Source organism: Barbus barbus (genome assembly GCF_936440315.1).
Source record: "Barbus barbus genome assembly, chromosome: 8".
In the NCBI taxonomy this organism is placed as follows: domain Eukaryota; kingdom Metazoa; phylum Chordata; class Actinopteri; order Cypriniformes; family Cyprinidae; genus Barbus; species Barbus barbus.
In genome coordinates, this window is record NC_136736.1 from 4,483,000 (window position 1) to 4,498,130 (window position 15,131).

Genomic DNA, 15,131 nt, shown 5'->3' on the forward strand with positions numbered 1-15,131 from the left:
AATGCCCATATTTAGAGCTGTTCTTAAGATTGAATGTTTTGTATTGTAATTTTTTGTGACAGGCATGACAGCAATGCAAAAAAAAAAAAAAAAGTAATAATATTTTAAAGGTGGGGTAAGTGATTTCTGGTAGCCAATGTTGATATTTCTAATCACCAAAACAAACACGCCCCTACCCCAAAAGGGTCTCGCCCCTATTTTGATAGCTCCACCCCACACATAATTACGCAACCCAGGCAACTATTAGTTCTGTGAAACTAAGCAAAACCAATGTTACTCACCTATCGAGAAGAAACAAAGCAACCTTGGCGCCCGATCGCAGGCCTCTCTCCTCCACATCATGACTAGACACGCCCCTTAATGCTGATTGGCTACAAGTTTGTTTTGGTACTCGGCCTGACTCAGTTTTCTAAAGCGTTTTTGAAAAAATACATACCCCACCTTAAATATTCCTACAAATAAAAAGTCTGCATGATTCCAAGACGCATGAATATTTTGCCATTTAAATATTTTTTTGCATTGCACTGCAATAAGTGTGCTTAATTGTCATCAAAAAATATTACAACACAAAACATTTGATCTTTAGAACAGTCCTAAAATCATCATTTTCGCAATGCAAAATTTAATTTCATGTCAATTTCATACCCAGATTTATTTTGATATATTAATTAATATTATAATAATAATTATAATATATATCTATTTATAAATAATATAATATAATATTTCTTTCAGTTCCAGATCTCTCTGCAAAAGCACATCCCCTCTACCCTCTCCCATCTCCCCTTGCTGCTGAGATGGTACCAGCGTGTACAGGAGCTCCCCAGCGTACTGAGGGTTTTGCAAAGGATTGTGGGATGGCCCTCCTCAGTCTCAGCACGGTTGACCCTTGCCCTCCCCAGCCGGAGGCCCCACGACCCAGTGGAGCAGAGCAGGAAGGGCCAAAACTCAAGCAAGAGCCCTTCGTCGGGGGCCCGCGGCCAACTCTCACCAAACTGCAAGTAATTGAATTTCACTCACTTTCTTTTGCTCCCGCTCTCTTATTTCGTTTTATTCTCCTCATTCCTCTTTCCCTAACTCTTCCCGCTCAAGGAAGGAGATTACACATGCCGCGCACAAGCGCTTCTCTTTGCCACTTCACTAAACCTGTCAGTGGCGAACTCACAAAATCCCTAAACAGCGATCTGCTCTCAATGCGTTCAGTGCTGTGCTCTCGTCCCTTTACGGCAGTCATGTGTGCCACTGCGGGCCTGAACCATGATGATAAAGGATTTATGCACTCCAGCGAGGCAGAACAGCAGCCGTACTGACTCGCTCTTAACTGATGGGACTCCCTGCCACTTGATACTTTAAGGAGGCTGGTATTACGGGGCTGTCTGACTCCGACAAGTGTTGTGATTTCTTTCAGCTGTGTGTCTGACGTTCATTAGTTTTGATAAAGAATATGTGGAGGGTTATAACGGATAAACCTTAACATATAAAGAAATGCTTACATTTATCATGAAATTTACTGATCTGTTAATTGTTGTTCTTTTCTAAATAGCCTACTGTTAATTGAAAGGATTTGTTGTGGAGTGAGGGGAACAAAAATAGCCTAGCTATGCATAGCATAGCTTATTTTAACCATGCAGCAAACCTTTTAAAATATTTTGATAAATTACTGAAAAAAAATAAATAAATAAGTGAGTTTAAACTGTTTAACTGATTGTATTAATCGGTCAAAATTATTATCGGTCGGTTAACCGGTTAAAATGAACATCCCTAATTGTTACAAAAAAAATTCTGCAGCTGCTCAACTATTTAGTTGTTCAACCTTGATAATAATAAATGTCTCTTGAGCATGAATTTGGCATATTAGAATGATTTCTGAAGGATCGTGTGACACTGAAGACTGGAGTAATGATGCTGAAAATCAGCTTGGCATCACAGGAACAAATTACATTTTAAAATATTAAAATAGCACAGTTCTTTTAAATTGTAGTAATATTTTACTGTATGACTGCATTTTTCATCAAATAAATGCAGCCTTTCAAAAACATAAACTTACCAACCTCAAACTTTTGAACAGTAGTGCAACTAGGTATTAAATATTAAGATTTGTTTTTATTGAACACTTTTCATTGAGACTGAATTGATATTAAGGCCTTTGAAATAAATGACTCTCATGAGTCAAAACTCAAGTTTTCCTCGATTAAAAAGAGAATAATTAAAAAGGGATCATATTTTGGTCCATTAATTTTATTTGAAAAATAAGTCCCAGATTCATTTATCTTCATTGCCTTTAAGAAACCGATACACCACATGTTTTAATTTAATTAATAGTGATGGATTATAACAAAACTGTGAAAGAAATTATTATTTTCTCACAGTTCACCTAATTCCATTTTTCTTCTCCTTACAAACAGGTGATACATTTTTCAAGCACGTTTGTCCTCAAAGGCGGGCTAATGTTTAACCACAAGTGTTCAATGGAGTTTGGTCTTAAACAAAAAGAACCATAGTGATCGTATAGCAAGTCAATCAAGCGTCTACACGTCTGAAACATTTAACTATATTAACCAAGGAGCTGTTTTTCTTGTACAACAAGAAAACTAATAGCACACCTGTTTTTGGACATTTACCATGTTATATTCTTTGATTATGGCAAAAAATGTATTTACGTCACACTTAAAAACGTATGCATGTCTTTATATACATTATATAACAAAAATATTGTTGCAAGTGGTTTTTATTTTAAATAAAGATATTAAAAGCAGTTGATTTAGCATTTAAATTGGATCGGGGCCACTATATACAGTATCAAAATGCCTTGGTGTTACCATCTGATAATGTTACTTTATCGTATACCGCCGATATACTTTTTAAGGGCTGTTTTTACCCCTGTAACTTTGTACTAGTTTGTGGTTTTCCCACCAATTTTGCAACTTTGTAATTCAGCACTTGTAATATTGTTGTTTCTTTATGATGAATCACTTGTTGTAGCTATAGCCCCCCATGTTTCCTCACCTTTCCAGATAATAATGCACCCATAAGGCTGTTTTCCAGGAAAGCTCAGCTTGTGACATCATTACTGTGTCCTGATGAGTGCTCTCTTTTTCCCAGGAGGAACCGCTGATTCAATCCATAACCTCCTGTGCAGTCTTCTGCCTGCTTGATTCAATTTCCCACCACTTCCATAGCAGACCTGCTGATTTACCCAGCATCTAAACGGCCCACAAACTCAAACAACACTTCATCGGTGCAGAAATCTGCCGATAATGAGTAAAGAACCCGCAGTGGTCTCATACACTTCTGCTGTACGACTCCCACAGGAGAGGCAAACAGAGTAACAATGCTGGGTCTCTTTTCTGTCTGCCCCGGACCACAGTGCTGCAGTCGGGTCCCCAGCAGGTGATAAAAACACACAGCTGCCGTCGAGTTTTCAGGCCTGCTGCAGAACTTCACTTCCAGCTTTTCTTGTGTGCGTGTTTGGTGTTTGCCACCTCTGGCATTCAGCAACTATAAATCAGATATTTCCCGTCACGCTAGTGGATATCAATTTGGTGTGTGTGAATGAGTTGGAGCTCAGAAGGCTCTCTTAATGCATAGCAGTCCGTTGGGATTTTCCAGGCTGCGTGCTTTCTGCTTTAGGTCTGCTCTGCAGCTGTTGCTGGTGGCTCATTGCTTTAGAGCAAATTACATTTTCATCCGCAAAGCCAAACCTTATGGCCAGCCTGGATTTGTAATGACAGAGCAGCAAACAGAGATGCACCATCACTAGCTACTGTTTAACAACCAGAACCAGACCTATTCTAAATCAATAACCAAGAGAACTCACAAGCTCCAAGAATTAATACAGTTTGTGAATGTATTTGCATGTTATTTTGTGCATTTGAGCATGTCTGGAATGTTGTGTTGACCAATCAGAACCTGGGACTGGAATCCTCTATTTTATAATCTTGTTTTGGGACCATCTGGAATGATTTTTAATAATTAGCAAGATTCTTGTGTTCATTGCAAATTTCAAATAAATTAAAAATGTGCCTACATTGCAAGAAGATAAATCTTTTTTTTTTATTTTTTTTTTTAAGAAATTATATAAAAGATAATGAGAGTTTCAGTTTTGCAGGGGTATTAGAAAGCAGCTTTGTTAGACTGGGTTTTTGTTTTTATTGTGTGTGTTTTCACTTTATTGATTGTATAATTTTTATGACTTTACTGATCTTTTGTATGTAGGCATAAATAGTTTTTTTTATAATTAAATTAATGTTTTATTATGGATAGTGAAAGTATCCAACAATATAGATTATGAAGGAAATGCAGCCAAGTGATAATTTTTGTAATACCATTTAATATTAAAAAATGTCCTGTTAAATTTGCAGTTAAAATCTGGCAGCTGCGGTTGCTAGAAATTCACTGTGAAAATACTGTGACAGTGTTTTGGTTACCACAGGGATGTTCATTTTAACCGTTAACCGACCGATAAGAATTTTGACCGATTAATAATATCAGTTATACGGTTTAAAGTCACTTATTTATTTTTCAGTAATTTATCAAAATATTTGAAAAGGTTTGCTGCATGGTTCAAATAACCTATGCCTAAAAAAAAAAAAAAAAAAAAAAAAAAAAAAGTTTTTTAGAGAGAGAGAGAAAAACCCCAAAACATTAGATCAGGTTGAAGCACCTGCAATATAACATATTCAAATCGAGAAGAAAAACAATACACTGCCCTGGGATCATTCTTCCATTGTGGAAAAACCTGTTTATAAAGTAGCATAAATGTTAGTTCTAATTTAACATAATCTTGTCGGTTAACGGTTAATAATCGGTTCACGAGCGTCGGATGTCGGTTAGGAAAAATAACCGAAATGAACATCCCTAGTTGTATATTTAACTTAAAACATTATTTTTCATTAAGTAATATAATATTAATATAAAGAGTTCGTTAAAATTGCTTTTTACCTCAATATGTAGCCTACTGATAACTACTGTAATATTGCATGAGTTATATAAGTCACAAGATGATTCAAAGTTGCTTGAATCAAAGTTTATTTACAGAGTTTGGCTTCATATATAGTGTCTTTTTCTTTAGTGTGATTCTTTAGTCTTCTTTTAGATCCTTTTTTTTTTTTAACCTGAATGGTTGAACTATTTGTTTAATTACTTAAGTACTTTTGTTAAACAAAAACATTTCCTAGAGGTTTTAACACCAATCTCACTCTGTCTTCACCCCGTTCCGCATGAGTTTGTTTGGTATTAATTTAAATGAATTTAATTCTAAACAGGTGAATAATGAGTTCATCTTGCCAGACTGGTGAAAATTTGTCATTGCTACTAAAAAAGTACCCTATAGAGTCCCTCAGCACAACACCATATATTTACTTCTACGTCTGTAGCATTGCATGTATTAGTATTTGGTTTACATCTCATATTCTCAATTAGAATAATCAAAATAGCACACATTTTTACCCATTAATGTAGGTCTCTTTGATGGTTAAGTACCAACTAGGAAAAATGTCAAATCAATTATAGGACTTCAACCTTTAAAGGAGTTTCTATAGTGGGATGAACTGCTCTGTAACAGGTTCCTGATTTAATTACCACCTTGTCACAGGTGTTCTGAGGAAGTGTGAAAAGTTGCCTGGAGGCTTCTGTCGGTAGTCTATGGTTTAACCTGTGTTTATATGTTCTTTTGTCCTGCAGGAGAATGGGATAGACGCTGTTTATGCCGCTCACCCTTGCCCTACATGGACAGTTGATTGGGAGAGCCTACCGGCAGCTGTCAACCCCACTGAAGGTAACCTTGGGTGAATTTTCCACACGAGTGCAACACAAGCCTTCACTCTTAATATGCCAGTTGTGATAAGCATCTATTTGATTCATACATAGTATTGAAATATTGGTGTAGAACGATTTTGGTAGTCATGCAGCTGATGCATTTACACAAAACAAGGTTTTATTGACACACAGAAGAGGCATTTCTCCTTTTTTCTCATTTATTCCTTGTCTCTCTCTACTCTACGTATCAATAAAACCTTGTTTTGTCTTATTTCCATCAGCCAATCCTATAAGGATGTTGAGAATTGTTTTCCTGCTTTTTTTGCATTTGAATTTGTAATCCACTATGCCTGACAGGTAATTTACTTGTCAAAGAAATAACAGTATTGCTGCCCTTCCTTCGTTTCCTTGATTTCATTTTCAACTGTTGCTGCTTCACACAGTGCCTACAAAAGAACTGGCTTTGATATGATTTCAACAATTGATGTAGTGACAGATTTAATGTCTAGGATTGATGGGCATAGAATGCATAATCTAAAAACAGTTTTGGAGCATTTTTGTCTCTTACATAGGCATTGCTTTGACCTTTTGAAAGTAAATTAATGCCATACCTGTAGAAATGTATTTCTGAGCGGAGAATATTCATGCGTGTGCTCTGGGGTCTTAACTAGCTCGAACAGCAGGCAGCTGTTTTTTCACCAGGAATGAGCGAGATGCCAATCTCCTCGCACAGACCATCGAGTGAGCTCCATGGAGAGACAGAAATCCAGTTTGTTTAAAGAGTCTGGGAACAATCCTCATCGACCCATGCTCCTGAGAGCATAATTTACTTGAGTCAAAAGACTACATACAATTCTGGTTGGTAAGAAAGAAACAAAAAAACAAAACAAAAAAGATGTTAGGGTTTGTGCTTAAGAAATTTGATTCCTAATTGTCTACTTTTTGAGGGAAGATTTTGAAAAGAAATACCAATCTCAAATATGTATGGAGAGTAGGGCATAAAGACACAGCTTAGTTTTTAAAATAAAAACTAAGACTAAAATTTATTATAAAGAAAAAAAAATGTAACTTAAAATAAATGTTAAACTAAATAAAACATCATAAAACAAAAACAAAAAAAAAAATTAACTTTTTTTTTTATTTCAGCTAGATGCCTCATGTCATGATCATGTCTCATTTTCTTTTTCTTTTTTTAAATTTGAAGTAATAAAATAACTAAAACAGAAATAAAAATGAATAGAAGGACTACATAGACACATTAAAAATATATTAATAAAAATGACAAAAACATACAGCGCTATTGCTAAAACTTTATCTACTTAAAATCTAATCAAAATATTAATTAAAAACTATAATAGTATATTAATGATACTAAAGTAACATTGATCCTCTCTTCTTGGTTTTTTCCTCCTGCATATTAAAGAAATAGGTCACCCCAAAAATGAAAAAAAAAACTGTATGGCTTCCTTTTTTCATCCTCGGACCACAAAAGGAGATATTTATTGCAGATTGCCTAAGATGCTCTTTTCCATGTATGTACAGCTATCAATCAAGATTATACTTACATTTTGGTCTGCTTCTTACATGAAGCTAACATATGCCTTCAGTTGACTTGCAATATAGTGAATGATACATATGGACTACGGATGTGTAGGGGTATGCGATATTGAAAAAAATATATAATCTTGATATTTTTAGGATTTTTTTTGATAACGATAATTAGACAATATTTTGCCGAGTGTGTTATTGTGCTGATATCTGACTACTGTGGACGGCTGCAGTTTTTGATATTCTTCATATTCTGTGTGGTCAGTTCACATCAGTGATAGAAATTAATCTTTTCATACAAGTTTAAATTCATTTTTACCTTTTATGGGCAATTTTACCTTTAATCAATCCATTTTTTTCTAAAAGTGTGCATCTTTTGAATCAAATTGTTACATTTAATCAGTCAATTAGAATAATAAGACATTACCAAATAAATGAAATCAGTATCAACAAAATTTATCTTTGCAGAAGCTGCCTGCGAAGTGGCATTTAGTATTTACACACTGTTTAATGCAGCTCAGAGGGACATGGAGTGATTTAACCTGCAGTTACAAATGCATAATGTTTTGATATTTGAAACATAAAACACTGAATACTGATATTTGAAATTATTTTAAAAATGAAAAGATACTTTGAATGCGAAATTAAAATCGCCAGTAGGTGGCAACAAGTCACTGTTAACAAGTCATTGCGACTGAACCGAATCATTTAACGGTTGATTCATTCAGGAACGAAACACCTTCATGTTGCTCAGAGACGCAAAACAGTGCTGTTTGGAATTATTTTTTGTTGGCGAAATGGAGCAAAAACAGGCAATATGGTGTCTAAAACGCAAGTCTCTTAATATTAACTTATTGTTTATTGAACTGTTGAATAAAATCAACATCACATTTGTAATCGTGCTTATTTGATTTTTTCTTTTTGGTGTTTGACAGCCCCAAAATAGCATTGCATAGAATATAGCAGCATGAACATATTTCTCTTTTTGTTTTCCATGAGTAAATGGAAATACAGGTTTGGAATGGTTTAGTTAGCAGTTTCTGAGTCCCTTTTAGCCCATATGACATATTCAGTGTATTGTACTGTAAGTCCAAAGTAACTGCCTTTTCCTGCCAGGGTCGAAGGAGAGTTTCATGATTTTTACTTTCTCTCAAAATAATAACTGAGTATCTTCCACTTGCATTCTGAGACTACTTATTATTTGAGGCTTTTTTTTTGGAGATTTTTTTCTGTTTAGTGCAGTCTGTAGTGAACTTCTATTGCTTTGTTCACATTTGCACCAAACTCTATTTCCGAGATGAACTCCCGAAAGAGTATAAATGATTGTCTGCAATGTGCTGAGAAGAACAAATTCCCTGGGCATTTTGATGGTCCATGAATCATGTTGCCTCTGCTGCTGATTTTCTAGTGTTTTAATGCAGGGCCCTTCAGAGAAAACAGTTCTGAGAACAAGACACACTCTGAACATAGGCACTTAGGTGAACCCCCACATGCAAAAGTACGTAGCTTTTATTTGGTACCATCTTTTCCTTTACTATAGTAGCTCTGTCTGTCAGTACACGCCCACACATGCCTCCCTCTAATGTATTTTCAAGTGCTGAATTCATGAGCGGTAACAGAGAGAAGGTGAAAGAAAAGAGAGGCCTGTATGTCCTGCTGTTTGTTATGAATCCTCTATCGCTACAGCACTCCACTAATCGCTCCTGTTGTCTTTTAACATTCAGGTAACCTGTGGAGTGAAGACAAGCTCCATTGTTATGGGATTATCATAGTCGGCAACCGTTGGAGAAAATGTATCAGCAGTCTGCCTGTGCCGCCCAGAGCTCTGACTCTTGATTTGCTGTATCTTAACTTTGAAACCAGATTACTCAAGCAGACATTTAGATGTGCAGTCAGCAGATCCTGCCTTCCCACACAAAGGAAAACATGGTTTCCTGATGTTTAAGTGCTAGTCAGTAGAGCTCCTAACTAGAAGATAGTGTAGGAGTGCCTCAAGGCACTGTTTTAGGCCCCTTCACGTTGTCAGACTTAATATTATCCTAGCGTGATTTTCCCACTATGCGTGTAATGATGTTAACACCATGTTCTCATAGAACATTCAGAATGCTTCTCTTGTAATATTTTTACCCGCAATTAGTTGTTTCAGGGTGTGTTAGTTTCAATGTCTGCGTCATTGGATAAGATGTTGGTGCGTGGGCATGTCTATAGAGGAGCTGTCGTATGGACAAGATTACAGAGTCCTGTTTCATTTGAGAGATTGGCTTCGGCACTGGAGTTTTTGGAAATTTGACATGCTCCATTCCCAAAAAGGCAGCGAACAAATTTTATTTATTGACCATTTTCTTTGGGAGCCATTTTAGCTAAATATTTAGACGTTTGTGAGACTACTGCAACTGCCACCCACATTTTGCAAACCACCTCCAGAGTGCTGATAAATATTGTTTTAAATTGAGGGCAGTCTGTGGGAGGATTGCATCGCCAGGGTGTCTATTATGCAGTTTGTCGAAAGCAGGAGAGAGAACTAGTCGCTGTCACCACTACAGAGCAGAGAGAAGCCCCGGGGGCCACCTGGGAAGCATGGTTGGTGGTGGTGCCTTGAATGTGAATTAATTTCCACTGTCAACACAGGCCCTGTTGAGCATTAAGACACTCCAGTGTGTTTATGTGGGAAGGGGCCGTTTACATGGGAGGTGCATTCCGGACGCGTCTGCCTGTTTTGGCAACTACTTGTCTGAAATGCTTCACCTCTAGACAGTTTATAGCCATAGAGGAGGGAAGGTCAAATGAAAGCCTCCAGAACCTTCAAAGAAGCATTATTGCTCAGTCACATGATTGAATGACTTAGAAATGACTTCTAAACCCTCAAAGACACATGCTGTTTCATCTTAAGGAGCTAGACTTTGACAGCTGGCAAAGGTTCGGTCGGTACTGGTTTTTAGACAGGAAGAGACCTTTTTGGCTGACTTATAAAAGTGATCAGCACAGTACGAGGCTGGCATGCAACCCTGTAGCAACCTTGCAGACATGACTTTGTTTCTTGGTGACTCAAAATAACTTATGCACCCTGAAACTTGGAAACTGTAGAAGCTCGTTAGTTAGATTTCAATCTGTTCTTACCATTTTTTTGTGTGCAATTTGCATCAGGCATTCTGTGGCAGTGCAGTCTGAGGCAGAGATTACATGCTGCTTTGCCCATTATTGCTCACTTTAGTGGCTTGCCTGTATTAACACATTTAGAAGCATTGTGAAGAATTACTGTAGCTTGACTTGTACCTGAATTAGTCAGTGTTGTTGCTCCCACTTCTCAAAGCACCGTTCAGAGTTGAACTGAAAATACCTTTTAAATTCCACCTCAGCTCTTAAATTTAAAAACAAACATGATGTGGATTTCCAGTTTGAATATCAGAATGTAGAATTAAAATAAATTGAAATTCATATAATTAATTTTTAACTTTGAATGTTTGCTTGAAAAAGCCTTTTTTAAAGTTTCAAAAATGGTTTTAAAAGTTTTTTTATATATATATACAGTATATTTGATATATTTTGGATGACCCAATAGGTATATTAATTTGTATTTTGTTTAAATATTTCATCATATTCAAAAAAAAATTTTTTTAAATTAACACTTCATTTCCCAGAATGCATTACATTTATTAATAATTGCAGAAGGTTCTTCCTCCTATCATTCCAATTCAACTTTGTGTGGATTGTGGCCAATTCAATTCAAATTCACACTCGTGGATTGAAAGTGAGCCAAATCTTTGATTCTGAAAATTATCTATATTCACCAGATAATTGAAGAAGTAGGTCCCTCTTTTTCCCCCATGCATGTGCCAGGTACAAATGGCACTTACCCTTCCAGGAGCCGATATTTCGTTCTGTTTGATTAATTGAGCCTCCATTTCTTCAGTTAGATTGGTTCAGTTAATCAATACCAATTAAATGTTGCTGTCAAAGCTGGCTTGCAGTTTTGTTGGTCCCAACTGGAGATTCATCAGCACTTTTTCAACTTGGTAGCGGTTTCGATATAGGCCACACTCCTGAGAGCTTTAAATGAGTTTTACTAATTGATGGAATGTTTGAGTAATGAATTTGAGTGCAATACAGCAGTCTTGTTATTTTCAAAATGCCATCTAATGAATATTCATGTGTGTCAATTTCTTAACCTGATAATGTTATTTTTCTCATGTGAAGAAGGATTTGGGTTTTTATATCTTTATAAATATCTATCCTTATGCAGTGCTTTGGTGCCAACAGTTGATGGTTAATTTAATTTATGCTGGTGTTATTTACAGCCTGGCTACAGTGTGAAACAAGCATCTCTTCTGCTCTCTTCTCAGCCTTTAGTTCGTCCATGTTAATGTTCATGCTGTGTTATTCTGTTGTTATCCTGAATAATGCATTGAATCAGGCCACAAAGAACCATAAATTAAGTGTTATTTGCATTTTTTTTTTCTTCACCCTTCTCATGTCTCACTCTTCTGTGTTTTATCTGTATCATCTTTTCTTCCCTTTCAGATTCTCATTTCATACGCGGTGTCTGCAGTTAGCCATCATCCTTCAGATGCTGACCTCTTCCTGTAACTCCTGTCTAGCTGTCAAATTTATTTTTTCCCTGAATGTCCACTTGGGCATACTGGATTTCTGCTCTCAAATGACTGGCTTTCAAGGTTTTTTTTACATTTTTATTTATATATATATATATATATATATATATATATATATATATATATATATATATATATATATATATATATATATATATATATATATATATATAATTTGTGCCGAAGTCTTAATAAAACAGTTTACTTTTGCATTCAGTCAAGTCTGTTTACAAGAACACCAGTAGTCACATTCAAAACTCTTGCTTTTCTCACTTCATTTTTTTTTTCCACTAAAAATGCTCTTGCTAAACTGCGAAAAAATCACCTAATTATCACCTATTCCTTTTAAGGGGCTGTGAAGAGTCTTGTCACGGTTATTGATCTATGGTGTGGAAAGAGTTATTTGGTCTTAGCAATTTGGGATCAATGTTGTTCAGCTCTTCCAAAAAACTGCTTGTGTTCTGGGTTTTTAGCCAAATTTGTGTCCTTTTTTCATATTCTAAGCCTTTAGCTGCTGACATTTCTTGAGTAGTGTGATACAGGCCTCATTAGGTTTAAAGCATGATAAAAAAAACAGTGCCAGCGTCCTTGTTTACCAAGCACTGTTGTTGAATTGACAATGTCAGAATCTTCCACTTTTCCTTTCTTCCTGACAAAACTTTTCTTTGCAAGCCAAGTGATGACTGCTACAATCTTTTTGAGGGCCTTTTTCAGTTTTATCTACCACTGCTTGAATTTATCTTAGATATTTCCAGATGCATCACAGTTAGTGAGTTGCACACCATTTTTTTTTAGTCTACACCACAATGCAGGTGCAAAAAGATGGATATACTGTAGGTCATTCTTGGAATGTGCTGAGTGTATTTGCTGTCTTCAGGTGTTACAGCTATTTCCTGGAGTTCAATCATCCGTCAACGTCAGTTCAGGGAGCCATTGCTTCACTTGAAGTTCTCCGTTGAATGATAACATGATGTTAAAGGCAAGATAGATGCCTCAGTTTTTATTCCTATATCACACTTTGAATAAGGTAAGCGAGAGTCCTCATGATGGAGTTTATGGGATGAAACGGCATCTAGTGCATTTACCTCTGCACCTTTCGTGGGTGTCTCATCACATCTGACAGATGCATCTTCATAGGGAGGTCAGCACCCGACACGGCTGTTTTTACAACACCCTGACAACTCGAGTGTGAATTTGAAACTCTCTGGTATGGCAGAGATGTGTTAGACAAACAGAACAACTATTGTGCACATTGCCGTGGAACAATGTAATCTCTGACGTGTTGTTAGAAGGTGGTGTAAGGGTGAGGTTCGGTTTCAGAGGCTGTATTTACATTTTTCCAGACTAGGCATATATATGTTTTGGCGGCGTCTTTGTCTAACATGAACCCACATACTGAAGGTACGCATGAGGACATCGTTGTTATCATAGCGGTGTTGGATTGGGTGTTAAGTACAGATTATTTCCTGAGGAAGTAGTGTGTGTTGATGTATAGGGGTGTTCGGGTGTTCCCAACTAAATGGCTTTGCCATAACACCTAGTGTATCTGAAACTTAGCTTTTAAAGCTCTTCTACTTAAGCTGACAATTTATTTAGTTTGGAATAGAAAGATTTAATAAAAGCCCTATGATTGCACCACTTAATGTTGAGTCTTTAGTTGAATGAAGGTATTTTGTAATGAAAAATGACACATTTTAAGGAAACCTTTCTCGATTGGTTCAAAAGACACCATTTTTTAAATTAATCAGTGTTTTTGAAAATTGAGTGCCGTTCATGTCTGTAGATGTACATTAGAGAGAGTTATATTATCTTGACTTTTCTGAAAATCAGCATTTGAGAGATTTATACCTAATCAATCTGAATAGCTGTGAGGTTAAATGAGCTCATTTATTTGTTACTGGATAATAGTGATTAGGGATGTGCATCAGCGATCGAGTACTGGATTACTTGGTCTGACAGCGATGATCTATCATGAAAACGATGATCGTGAAAAAAAAGAAGAAAATTCTGATTGGTTGCAGCACTTTGGGCGGCACCCTGAGCTCTGATTGTTTAGCTTGCAACAGTATGCAGTTCAAAGTATAGACGTGAGAAGAAAGAGAAGCTTGCTTCGAAGTCAAGTAGTGATGTCTGGGTTAGCTACATACACATCTGATTAATCTAATAGGATTGCGTTGGGATGTTAACATGTATTTACATGCAGCTGAATGCGCTGCATATTACCAGTATTTAGTTTCTCAGCACCTAAGAATAGCACCTCAGGCAGCTATTCTTTTTTAGATACTTTTTTTTTAATAGCATTGCTGCATCATAATCATAATCTAACATCTAATCATGTGGTCATGTTTTCATAGACTTGTTTTCATGTCATATTTTTATTTTTAACATTTTCATAACAGCCTTCAGATATTTTCATTATCTCCATTACGGCCATGCCCCGCCCCCGATTACTCGATTAATCGGGTTTTTTTAAACGTATCGATGATCGAAATAAGAAATTGCCAAAAATGACCATCCCTAATAGTGATCCACAAATGTTGCATATAAAACGTGTTTTCTCTATATTCTAATGACAGATTTGTAGATACAGTAATTATTTAGCTGTGCAGGGTAATGTTGTCTTTATTTTGAAGTGGAAAATTTAAGTGAGACCATTCAGGTAAAATGGTCCCCTAAGAATTTGGGCAGATGTTGTTGCTGGTGCCTTTAACTCTTAACTATTATAATAATTCATGGAGTTATTATTTAATAAATTCAAAGTTCTTCATTATTTATCATAATCCATAAGCCAGTTGTAATTCAGACTGGGATTCTGCGGTTTATTTTGTCTGTCATTCAATTGCTAGTAAATTCATAAGGGAAACATATTTCCTTGCACCATGAAAGCTGCTTTGGATAAAATGTAACTGTATTATTCCAGCTGATATGACAAATGTAAGGGAAGTTCTGCAATAATTTCTACAACTTTCATCATTACAACTGAGAAGCCTTAGTCAAAAACAATTTTGTGGGGAAGTGAGCCACAGCGCTATCAGTAAAGTGTCCCATGTGGCTCTCAAGCCGCAAGTACCTAGGCTCTAGCATCTATAAAGATTCTCAGTTTTCTTTCTCAGATGGAGATCATTTCCCAGACCTCTCTTAAATCCTGACTTCTCTGCACCGTGCTCATCTTTCTGTGAGAGTAAAACATTTCTCGATCGGATGGTTCCTGTCAGAACT

General features: G+C 36.3%; 1 pseudogene across 1 annotated transcript in view; it reads left to right on the forward strand.

Moving 5' to 3' along the window:
- LOC306873418 (glutathione S-transferase C-terminal domain-containing protein-like) overlaps positions 1 to 15,131 on the forward strand; it is a 51,811-nt pseudogene that overhangs the window by 5,151 nt on the left and 31,529 nt on the right. Inside the window, exons 4-5 of the transcript XR_013785836.1 lie at positions 742 to 1,001; positions 5,683 to 5,776. The product of XR_013785836.1 is annotated as a glutathione S-transferase C-terminal domain-containing protein-like (transcript). The remainder of the gene's footprint in view (positions 1 to 741; positions 1,002 to 5,682; positions 5,777 to 15,131) is intronic.